This window comes from Oryctolagus cuniculus, chromosome 6 (genome assembly GCF_051225735.1).
Source record: "Oryctolagus cuniculus isolate XC-2025 breed Fujian yellow rabbit chromosome 6, ASM5122573v1, whole genome shotgun sequence".
NCBI lineage: Eukaryota > Metazoa > Chordata > Mammalia > Lagomorpha > Leporidae > Oryctolagus > Oryctolagus cuniculus.
The window spans coordinates 109,380,672-109,392,816 of record NC_142872.1 but is presented as its reverse complement, the minus strand read 5'-3'; positions in this window follow the sequence as shown (position 1 = coordinate 109,392,816).

Here is a 12,145-nt window from a genome sequence, read left to right as displayed (position 1 = left end):
CAAAAGGGATAAATCTATTCTCAATGCAAAAAAAAATGGACACTAAATCTTAATACCTAGGTATTTCTTGACCTCGTGTTCATGGCCTTTATGAAGTACCTCGGATAAAAAATAAAATTGCAATAAATAAACTTATGCTTAAATGAAAATAAGCATCATGCATTCCAAGACAAAGGGGACTCACTACTGTTGCATAACTCTCTTTAATGCTTAAATGAAACAACAGAGGTTCCAAGATTAGCTCATGCTGGAAAATTTTGGCAAAAAAAAATTAGCTTTGACTTAGACCACCACTTCTTAATCAGGGAACCCAGAAAATGACCCCAAGTCTAATTAAAGCTATAAAAATCAATGCAAGCATTAACAACTCTATCTCCACCACTGAACCCAAATGCTAGAGTTAAGTTCAGTAAGTTAACTGACTTGTATTTCATCTGTGATTCACAATATTAAAATAGTGTTTGAACACAACTGCAACCCGCAATAATGTTCCTTTCTTCTGTCCACCTTCACGCTCCAGTAACTAGAATCTCTTGACAGTTTGCAAATTAGTAGATGCTTTCTTGTACTGTTGTTATTTTCTGATGACATAAAAGTGCTTCCTTGGCTAAAAGTAGAGCTCAAGAAACTATGCTGCCAACATAAAAATGTGAGAATCAAGTTTTCTGTGTAAAATAATGCAAATCAATTCAATCTAACATTGTTCTATAAATGCTATGAAATTTAAAACTATTCAGGAAAAAAAAATCATTGGAACACCAGGAACATAACTGCATGATTTGATTGAACTTCTTCATAAATTATTGACCAGAAGTTCAAGCAATGAGTCATTTAAAATATGCATTATAAACAAAGGAAAACAATAAAATAGGATTGGGACCAACTGATATACAGTGCTATTCAGTATATATTGAGAAATCTTACACCTAACTTTCAGATTAAATATATATCTGTTAAACAGGTAAAGAACAAACTGTATTTAGAAATATAGTAATATAAGCAAAGCCTTGGAAATAAATAGACAGCATACATATATATATATATATATATAAATTAAATGTATTTTGTTACAGGTAGAGGAAAGTTTGCTAACAATGTTGTAACAGCATTACAAGTTACTCCTTTTCAAGTAAAATATAAAAACCAGAATCCTGCTGCACGTATATGCTCACTATGAGATTTTAGAACCAGCTTCCTAGGGCTGAATAGATTATTATCCTAGCTAGATGTTTCTGACAACTAAAATATAACGAATGGTGAAGATTGGTAATTACCACTAAAAATAGGAAGATGCATTTTGATCTTGACAAAAAACTTCACCTGCCTTTCATAATCTAGTTTCCAACTCACTGTTCCCTCCACCCCATAAATATTCAAGTCCTCAGTAATGCAATTCCTTTAAATAAGCCATCTCCCGTGGTTTCACCGGAATGAAGTTCCATTCCTTATTGGTATTTAGTAAAGAATAGCTTAGCCTCTGAAGTGGGGCTGAGTTAAGTGAATAAATTTTCCTAACATAGAGCCTTGACCACAGAGGTTCAGATGTCACATGAGAACCCCCAGCAGTCAACAGGCCCAAGAAAGAAAATGAACACAATTAGGTATATGGCCATATATTTTAGAATAGCATGGATTAAAATAAAAACTTATGTTATCAGAACTCATTTATTAGCATAACGGAGGCAGTGTGTTTATGGTCACTTTAGGTGCATTTTCTGCTATAATAAGAATATCAGACTTGAGGCCTGAGTCATTTGAACATGCATCAATTTTACGTTTCTGTCTGTGCTAGGAAAGTTATAAAATTGATTCACATTTTCTTCTGTGTTAAAAATTAACTTTACTCAGTTTTATTGGAGAAGCTAGACAGATGATATAATCAGTTCAAAGGAAAAGTCAGGAAGTACATATTTATATATATACTGAGGGAAATTTGAAATGATCTACAAAGAGACATGAAACTGTGTTTCTACCTGCTGATAGAGGGGAAGTCAATTGAACTTCCAACAGAAATAATTTGTTTCCATGTCCATAGGTAAGGATTATTTTAATCACTGTGAGTCACCTGCACCATAAAGAGTGTACAGGAGTCCAATATTACAAGGGTGTGTTGTAAGCATACTGTGAAGTATTATAAGACTTCCAATATAATATTTTTTCGTTTTTGTATTTCTGTTTTCATGATCTTCTACTCTTTGTAATACATAAATATCTAAATGAAAGATTATTCTGAGCACAATTTAAGACTAGTCCCTTTATATTTGGATTCATATTTATATAGCTAAAAATAGAATGTTTATTTATTAGGTAAGTCTTCCTAAATTTGCTCTGTGGGTAGTTTTAGAGGTGAAACAGATTGGACTTAGACAAGTCTTTATTCTTTGCTATTGAGAATTTGGGAATCCAAATTCAAGAAAATTCTTCTCCCAGTTTTTACCAATGTTATTCTTGAATTTAGGTATATATGTTTACATTCAAGTTCGCCCAAAGACTCTTTAGAAAATCATATTCTTCACTAACTTTAAACCTGGGACCCTGTAACGGGTACAGGTTTTTATGAGAGAGGTTATAAGCATTATCTCTGTAAGACCTTAGTTCTTTAAAGTGTTCTGCCTACCTGATTAAACAAATGTAATTCTCAAATATGATATTTGCAGCAAGACTTTGGTTGCCTAATATATTCTTCCCATTATAGTACAGATTTTTATTTTATTTTATTTTTTAAAGATTTTATTTATTTATTTGACAGGTAGAGTTACAGAAAGTGAGAGAGAGAGACAGAGAGAAAGGTCTTCCTTCCATTGGTTCACCCTTCAAATGGCGCTATGGCCAGAGCTGCGCCAATCTGAAGCCAGGAGCCAGGAGCCTCCTCCTGGACTCCGATGCGAGTGCAGGGGCCCAAGCACTTGTGCCATCCTCTGCTGCTTTCCTGGGCCACAGGAGAGAGCTGGAGTGGAAGAGGAGCAACCGGGACTAGGACCGGTGCCCATATGGGATGCTGGCGCTGCAGGCGGAGGATTAACCTAGTGCGCCACGGCGCCGTCCCCAGGGCAGATTCTTAATGAACCTATACAAATATATTGACTTGAAGAGCAAAGGGACTATAGGAGATTATTAGAAAAATGAAGAGAATAAGCTATCATTTAAAAATGCTTCACTTTGGTTTACAAAAATGAAATATACTAAATCGTCATGATCTCTTGAGAGCTCCAGAATAAATAGTTCTTTCTATATCTAGAAAGCAGAACATTAAGTAGTATCACGTATTGCAAATAAATAAACATAATCACTCATAGTTCCTTCAGTCCTAGAAAATACTAACTCAGTTTACTAAAGCAGTCTTTGGTTTTTGAAGCTGCCATCTGCAGCTGATCTGAAATAGCTCCTCAGAATTATTCCATGAGGCTCTGGGATTAAAAAATAAATATTGGACTATAGTTGATCGGGAACCTTAGAGTGAGATGAACCCAGCTGTAGATGACATAGATTTAAACAAAATATAATTAACTTAATACATCTAATGTGCAAATGTAAAAGGACTGATGAGATTTCATGACCAGAACTGTGTAACTGCCAAGGAAATTTGATAGTTTCTGTGGTATGCTAAACAAGATAGTGAAATTATTGCAAAAATTATTTTCTTAAAAATTTCAAATTTTAGTAAATCTAATTTTGAGGAACACAATGAATAGTATATCTTATCTATAACAATTTAAACAGAAAAAATAATATATATGATACAATAACTCTGAGATGTTATACATATACGTAAATTATAACAACATATGACATGATGTAATATTGTATTATATAATATACAAAGTACCAAATAAGAATGTGTTAAGAATATCAAGTAAAAACATTCTATAACCCTGAAATGGGATCTAGATATTTGTAGTTTTATGAAATTGCATAGACACATTTAATGTGCATTCCCTAATTGAAAACTACTAGCTTAGATGATTCTATGTTCATACCACAGAAGTAAGGTCAGGGATAAGTTAATATTTTAACAATTACTGAAATAATAACCAGTAATATCATTATATTGTTGCCCATTATCATTAGGCAAAGTTTCAGCAGCACTGTTAAATACATTAGAACTTGACAGATGTGCATATTCACTGAAACTTCTTTCTTTTGACAGAAAAATCTGTATGGAAAGTGAGGGCACTGATAAATCTTTAGGGACTACTCAAAGTTTCTGATTGATGAACTATTGATAATGGTAATGTTTTATCCTTTTACAACTGTAACCAGAGAAAAACAAACCACTTCTTTTAATTTAATGCCTGTTCCAGCTCATCAATATTAATATATCAAAAAATTATTTCTAGTGCCCCATTACATATTTGGAGAAAGATCAAATCTTTGTTTTATCTAGGGTTCCGCTGAAGTATTTCAAAAGCAAGTTTTCAATGGTAAAGATATTTTCAATATATTATTTTTCCAATAGTTAAGATCTGATTTGAACAAGGAAAATAAAATATTAGAGGAAATTTGAACTAAATTGATTAAAATATAATCACAGATGCCCGAGAAACAATATGTGGTTACTCACTTTGTTCAAGTGAAAATAAAATGTTTAATAATAAATAAACTAAATACAATTATAAAGAACTAATGCTTCATAGGTCAAGTATAAATAACCACAAAAAAGTCATTTTTTCTAATATCAAAAAGCTATTCTTTCCAGTGGGTATAAGATAATTAACTGATAAGTTTACAGAAACCAACCAACAAAACACTAACAAAGCAGACATTCCATTGTCTCTCAACCAACAAAGAATTGGTTAATCTGTTAGTTTTAAAATATATGACATCATTAATATGAATTTAACAAAAGTTTGCTAGTATATGTTTCTACTTAAATAGAAATGCATGCTAGCAAAATCATTTTAATTGAATATTTAAAAAGGGATATTTAGCCCATTTTTCTTTTATAAAATTTTATATAAGGCCTATAAATTTCATGTATTTCATATCTATTGATGTAGGAATATAGTGATTCTTCCCACCCTACTCTCCCTCCAGCCCATGATTTTACCCTTCCTCTTCCTCTCTCTCTTGAAATCCTGTCTTTTGCAAATGTGGCATACTGGGTAAAGAAGCCACCTGCTTATTAACACTGGTTTGTATCCTGGATGCCACTTCTTGTTTTTGTTTTTTTCTTTTTTTAGCTTTTTTTGGATTTCCTTCCTTCCTTCCTTCCTTCCTTCCTTCCTTCCTTCCTTCCTTTCTTCCTTCCTTCCTTCCTGTCTTTCTCTCTCTCTGGCTTGCTTGCTTGCTTGTTTCCTTTCTTGTTTTCCTTCTTTCTTCTTACAGACAGAGAGAGGAAGAGATGGAGAGGCAGGTCTTCCAATTGCAGGTTTAATCCTCAAATGGCTGCCACAGCTGGAGCTGGGCTGATCTGAAGCCAGGAGCCAGGTGCTTCTTCCTGGTCTCCCAAACAGGTGCAGGGGCCTGAGCATTTGGGACATCTTCCACTGTTTACCCAGGCCATAACAGAGAACTGGATTGGAAGAGGAGCAACCGTGACATGAACTGGCACCCATATGTGATGCCACCACAGGTGCAGGTTAGACTACTGTGCCATAGTGCTGGCCTTCTGGCTGCCCACTTTTAATCCAGCTCCCTACTAATGGCCTTGGAAAAACAGAAGATGGCCTAAGTGGTTGGTTCCCTGCCACTCACGTGGGAGATCCAGATGAAGCTACTGGCTTTTGGCTTCAGCTATGTCCACCATTGGCAATAGCCTCTCTCTGGGAGTGAAGTAGCAGATGGATGATCAGTCTCTCTCTGTCTGTGTGTTTCCCCCTCTCTCTGTAAATCTGTTTTCAAAATAAATAAATAATTTAAAAAATAAATGATGGAGAATTTTAAGAAATGTATAGAATGTTAAATAATATTATCATTTAATTAAATTACTTTGTTTGTTGAATTTGAATGGCAAAGAGACAGGCATAAGAGACATCCCATCCACTGGTTCACTCCCCAAGTATGCATAAGAACTGGGACTGGGCCAGTCCAAAATAAGAGTTGTAAGTCAACCTACAACTGGCTGCGACCAAAATACCCAAGTCAACAGGTGCTCACTCTCAGGTTGTGGATTAGCACAAAGCTGGAACTGGAAGCAGGAACTAGGACTTAAACCCAGCCACTCCTTTATGGAATGTGGTATCCCCAAGTGCTTTGTTAATTACCATGCCCAAACACCTGACCCTAAAGTTTTCATTTAAAGCATTAGATTCATTCACTTGTACTGTTTACTGTTACAGGCAGATTTTCTTTCCAAAATTTCTATACCAAAGAAATTAGTTAGAGAATATGAGAAATATTGTGTATATATAAATGGGTATGTGGGGTGGGGCAGGGAGAGAAGGCATCTTTAAAATTCATAGTGGTATCTGATTCATTCTTGCTTTGCTGAGAAATCCCAGAAGAGCTTCCATTCCTTGTAGTCAGAAAATGGGAGTGCTGAGTTTAAACAATCTACAATGACACATTGTTTCCAATGCTGGTTCTCCTCTTTGTTAAAAATGTAGATAAGATACAGAAAGTCACAAAGATTTTTAGAGTGTTTATGGTGCCTTGATTATTTTAACAAATATGTATATTAGCATAAATATGTATTTGTTATGCTGGGAATTGTCCTCATTATTATTGACCTTATTCATTTTTTTAAAAAATTTCTGCAACAGTCCCATCAAGTGAATGTAATTGATATCTCGGACAGATTATCAAATTAAAGCATACGTAAATGAAATGACTTGCTTGACTCATGTATAGTGTGTTGTGCCAGGCCAGGGATACCCAGCCAGTCTATCCTGCCACATTAACGACCGTGCATTCCACTATCATCATTCAGTCCTTAAGGAATAAACATTTTTACTTGTATCCTGAGGTTAGGCAGTTTACACAGTGATTAAGGTGGTTGGATTTGAGTCCTGGCTCTGCTTCAGATTGAAGCTTCCTGCAGATGGACATCATAAAAGATGGCAAGTGACTGCCCAGTCTCCTGGGTCCCTAACGCCTGTATGGGAGATCTGAATTGAGTCTAGACCCCCTCATTGCTGCTGTAGCCATTTGGGGTAGTGAACTAGTGGATGGGAGATTTGGCTCTGTCTGGAGGTCTCTGCCACTTGCTGCCTTTCAACATATGAAACAAAATAAATAAAACTATGAAGAACGTAAATAAATAAACTTTTCTTCTGGGTGTCCACAGCGATTTTTGTGTTACTGATATAATGCATGATAACAAGATTCAGCTTTGGTAAGAGTCATGCCTTTGTTTTTTAAAGTAGGAAAGAGAAAAATGAGTTGGAAAAGAAATTGTGCAATGCCTTAAAGGCACAATCTCAGGCAGATCAATTATAGAAAGGGTTCACACACAAGTTAATGATATGGGTACTGATTACTTTTAAAATATCAAGCACCCCAAATCCATGGAGATTCTTCAAGTGCCCTCTGGGGTTATAGTCCTCCAGTCAGAGGAATACGTGGTGATATTTAGAGGGAAATAGAGCTACTACAGCCATTTCTGAAAACAATTTGATATTTGGGTCTGCAAGCAGCAGTTTTATTATAGCTTGCATACTTTGTTTTTAATTTCTAGCTCTGTAGAATGTGAAGTGACAATAAATTTTACATTATGTGTCTTTTCTAGTATGTTTTGCTTTAATTTTCTATTCAGCTTTTTGTCATATTGGAAAATTAAACATGAGGAAGTCCTTTCTGGTCTTATTTTTAGTTTAGCTTAGATGCAAGTTTTTGGAGCCTGTGCTCTGGCATAGAGTGTTAAGCCGCCTCCTGCAAACCTGGAATCCCACATGAGTGCCAGTTCTGTTTCTGGCTGCTCTGCTTCCAATCTAGCTCCCTGCTGATGCACCTGAGAGGGTGGCAGAGGATGGCCCAGGTGCTTCAGCCCCTGCACCAACATGAGAGACCTGGATGAAGCTCCTGGCTCCTGGCTTTGGTCTTTCCCAGCTCCTGCTATTGCAGCCATTTGGCGAGTACTCCAGCAGATGGAAGATCTCTCCCCCACCCCGTCTCCCTCTCTCTGTAACACTACCTTTCAAATAAAATAAATAAAACTTAAAGAACAAGATGAAAATAACAAGAACTTGTTAGCTCATAGGATAATTTCTTAAAAATTCTTGTAGGAATATTATTTCCTGTAGTTCTAGTGTTACCCAAATTTGCAAAGTCAGGATAAAAATCACACTTATTACATGAAAATATGTTTTATTTGAGATGCCTTCCTTTATTTCCATTTAATTTTATTTCATAACAAAGATAACCATAATTATTTGTGTTATAACATGCAATGTCACTGCTTTGATTTCAATGAAAGCCATAGTGTCTGCTAGAATTAATTGGTTCTGTTTTCTACTGCTTACGAGATATTAAGATGCATTTTGCAGAGAAGCATGAGAATATAAAGATAAAAATCAATGTGAAAAGTAATACGGGTATAATTTAGGACATCTGAAATCCTAAATGGTATTTAATAGCATTTCCTGCAAGATACCAGGTTATCACATCTTCATTCTGTAGCTTCAAAGATCTTGTTAACTTCTGTTCAATAAAGGTCTTGTACCTTGCTTGCTTATCCATTGCAACTAATTTTTAGAAGTAATGAATTTCTGTCTGCACTATGTAAATGACTAAGCTGGATGAACCAGTTATCCCTTGATTATTATGAGATTGCAGATGTAATTGTGTAATTTTCTTCTAAATTAGGAAAATAAGCTTTACTACATCAAGATATTCTATTTAACAGAAAATTTGAAAACACGAATCTGTATTTTTATCCTTATTCTCTAAACTGATTGAAAAAAATACTTAAGGGATTTTAGATGTTTATATAGCTTATTAAATTACCTGTAGAATATGTTACATTAGGAATTATTTCCCTCAATAACTTCTGGCCTCTTGAAGTTTCCAAATATTGGTTGTAAAGCTCCCTGTTTAAAATTACCTAATTACAATATCATTGTGCTTTTCACTGTTAGTGATGCCACCAACATTACTTGTCCTTGAATCATTGACTTCTTTGAGTGCATTTACCTAAGGCTTTTTTCCTTGTATATGATAATTCTGCAAGTAAACAACATGTTTTTCTTCACTGATTTTGGTCACATAAATACTACGTTTCCAGATATAGTTCATATTTACACGAATAAATTTTCACACATAATTTATTAATTAATTTGGCATAAAGTTAATCATTAAGAAGCTAAGTTCAGGGGACGGCACTGTGGCATTGCAGGGTAAGCCACTGTCTGTTGTGCCAGTGAATGTGGCTGCTCCACTTCTGATTCAGCTCCCTGCTAATGTTACTGGGAGAACAGCAGAGGATGGACCCCTGCCCTCATGTGGGAGACACAAATGAACATCCTGGCTCCTGGCTTTGGCCTGGCCCAGTCTGGCAGTTGTAGCCATTTAGGGAGTGAAGCACTTGATGGAAGATTCTCTCTCTCATTCTCTCTCTCTCTCTCTTTCTCTCTCTCTCTCTCTCTCTTTCTCCCCTCTCTCTGTAATTCTTTCAAATAAATAAATAATATTGTTAAAAAGTTGAGTTTGTTCCCTAAAATGACAAAATAATACAAATGAAGTTATCTGATGTTATTCATTTCTATTTTATTCATTTCCTTCTTTCTTCCTTTTTTCCCAATTAAGTTCTACACTTTACTCAGGTTTGCGTGCAAAATACAAATTAAAATTAAATTAAAATTAAAATTAAAAAAGAGAGAGTTGATCTAGTCCTGAGGTATAAACAACAATCTAGCAGAGAAGAGTCAATTTCAAAATACAGACTTCATCTATTTTTGAAGGTACATTCACAGCATTGACAAAATTTAATATTGCATGTTTCATCTATTTGTGTTTAACCTACATTCCACATGGATTTTAAAATAGGTAAGTTGATGGTTGCAAATGTATAGTGTAGTTGAATAAAAATGCTAGAAACATAATCATGAAAGGCAACTAAAGGACTTAAACAAGAGATTTGAAGGTAAAATTTTGAGGGTAAAACTTATGGTAAAATGCACACATGTACACACAGAGGTCAATTCATTCCAACAAAAAAGTAAAATAATAACTAGGTAACTCACTTTTTGAATGTTTATTGATTTTCATTTGCTTGAATGGGGAGGGGGGCAGAGATATTGATCTTCCATCTGTTCACTTCTCAAATGCCCACAAAAGCCAAGAACTCCATTTGTGGGTCTCCTACATGGTGGTAGGGATGCAGGTACTTGAGTTATCATCTGCTGCTTCCCAGGAGGTACATCAGTAGGAAACTGGATCAAAAGCAGGGTGGTTCAAACTTAAACTGGGTACTCCAATACTGGAATCAGGCATCCCTAATCGTGGCCTAATTTTCCCAATCTTGTTACCTTAGGAAGTCTTGGCTTGTCTTAAATCAATGCAGTAATAACCATTAGTAATAAGCATTTCAGGCCCTAGCTTTACCTATTATGCAACAATTCCAGCCCTTAATATTTCTTTTCACGATCAGTTAGCTCTCTTTATCCATGACTGTGACTCAAAGATTCAAACAATGATAGACTGAAAATATTTGGGAAAGAAAATTTTCCCAGAAACAAAACTTGAATTTGAGTTCACTGAGCACTACACTACATGGGACCCACACAAAAGGAGAGAAGTGCAGGTAAAATGTGCGGTATCCTCACACCATTTTTCTGACCTTCAGTCTGGCTGTGGCACTTGTGGTTTGAATGCTGTTGCCTCATTTGTATAATATGTATACATATTTGTATAATATCCTATGTAGACCTAGGATGCTTGTGTCTGCACTGTGCTTATAAAAACTCTGTTTCTGGTTATTGTTTCATGAGCAACACAGTGAACAATTATTATAGATTGTGTGAATTGTATTAGGCATTGTAAGTAATCCAGAGATGATTTAAAGTACACAGAAGGGTATGTTATATGTACAGAAGGGTGCATGTTACATGCAAATACTAGGTCATTTTAAATAAGGGAAGGACTTAAAAAACCATAGGTTTGGTGTCCATATGTATTTGAAGGCAATCCCTCTTGGACATTAAGAAAATCTACATTGTAAATAGAAAGCAGATCATTTGGAATTATTCTATAGAACAATTAAGGGTCCCTGTTCATCAGAGTAGAGAGTTTGCTTTAAGTAATTGATTTATTTACAGAAATTATTTGAAATTTTACTATACAGAGATTTGCCTCTTGTACATTAATTTGTTTATTCAATCATTTAATTATACCAATATGAACTGACAGATAATTATTTTATAATTTGGTTTACAATACAGTATTTTTTTTATTTTATTGCTCAAATTACTCCAGCTTTGACTGTTGAAAGCATTTGGAGTTGCTTCTTGTGTGCATTTGGCATATCTGCCAAAATTTATTTTTGCCCTCTCTTAGTTGTTTTTAATCATTTTCTCATTTTCATCACAGAATGATTAAATCTTTTCATTTTATATTTTCTGCCCCAGTCACAGAATCATATTAAGTCCCATGAATGTTTGTCTGTTCTACTTTATCATTGTTTCTTTCTTGCTTGCTATTATCAATACCTCTATGTGTCTCATGCTCTCGTTTCTAGAATGATCTTGATAATCTGTATCAACTGCTTCTATATTTTCGTTTCTAAACATATTTAAAACTTCATCTATTTATTTTCATTTTATTAAAAATATAAAGAAACAGAAAGAGAAAGGGAAAGAGAGAATGAGAGAGAGAGAAAGAGAGAGAGAGAGAGTGAGAATCTTTCATTCAATGATTTACACCCAAATGCCTTTACCAGCAGGGGCTAGGCCAGGATGAAGGAGACTCAACCTGACTCTTCCACGTGAGGGGCAGGAATTGAAGTACTTAAGCAAGCAAATGCTCCTCTCAACTGTGTACATTAGAAGGAAACTGCATGCGAAGTAGAGAAGCTGACTTCATTGAGGCACTGTGATATGTGATGCAAGGATCCTAAGTGGTATTTGAAAGGCTGCATCAAATGCCTGCTCCTGAATATATTCATTTAATGTATTTATTTGAATCTAATCATATCGTGAGCTCATCAATAGCCCTTATTTATAATTTTCTGTTTCTGTCTTATCTTTTGCATCAAAAAAAAAAAATAGTTGCT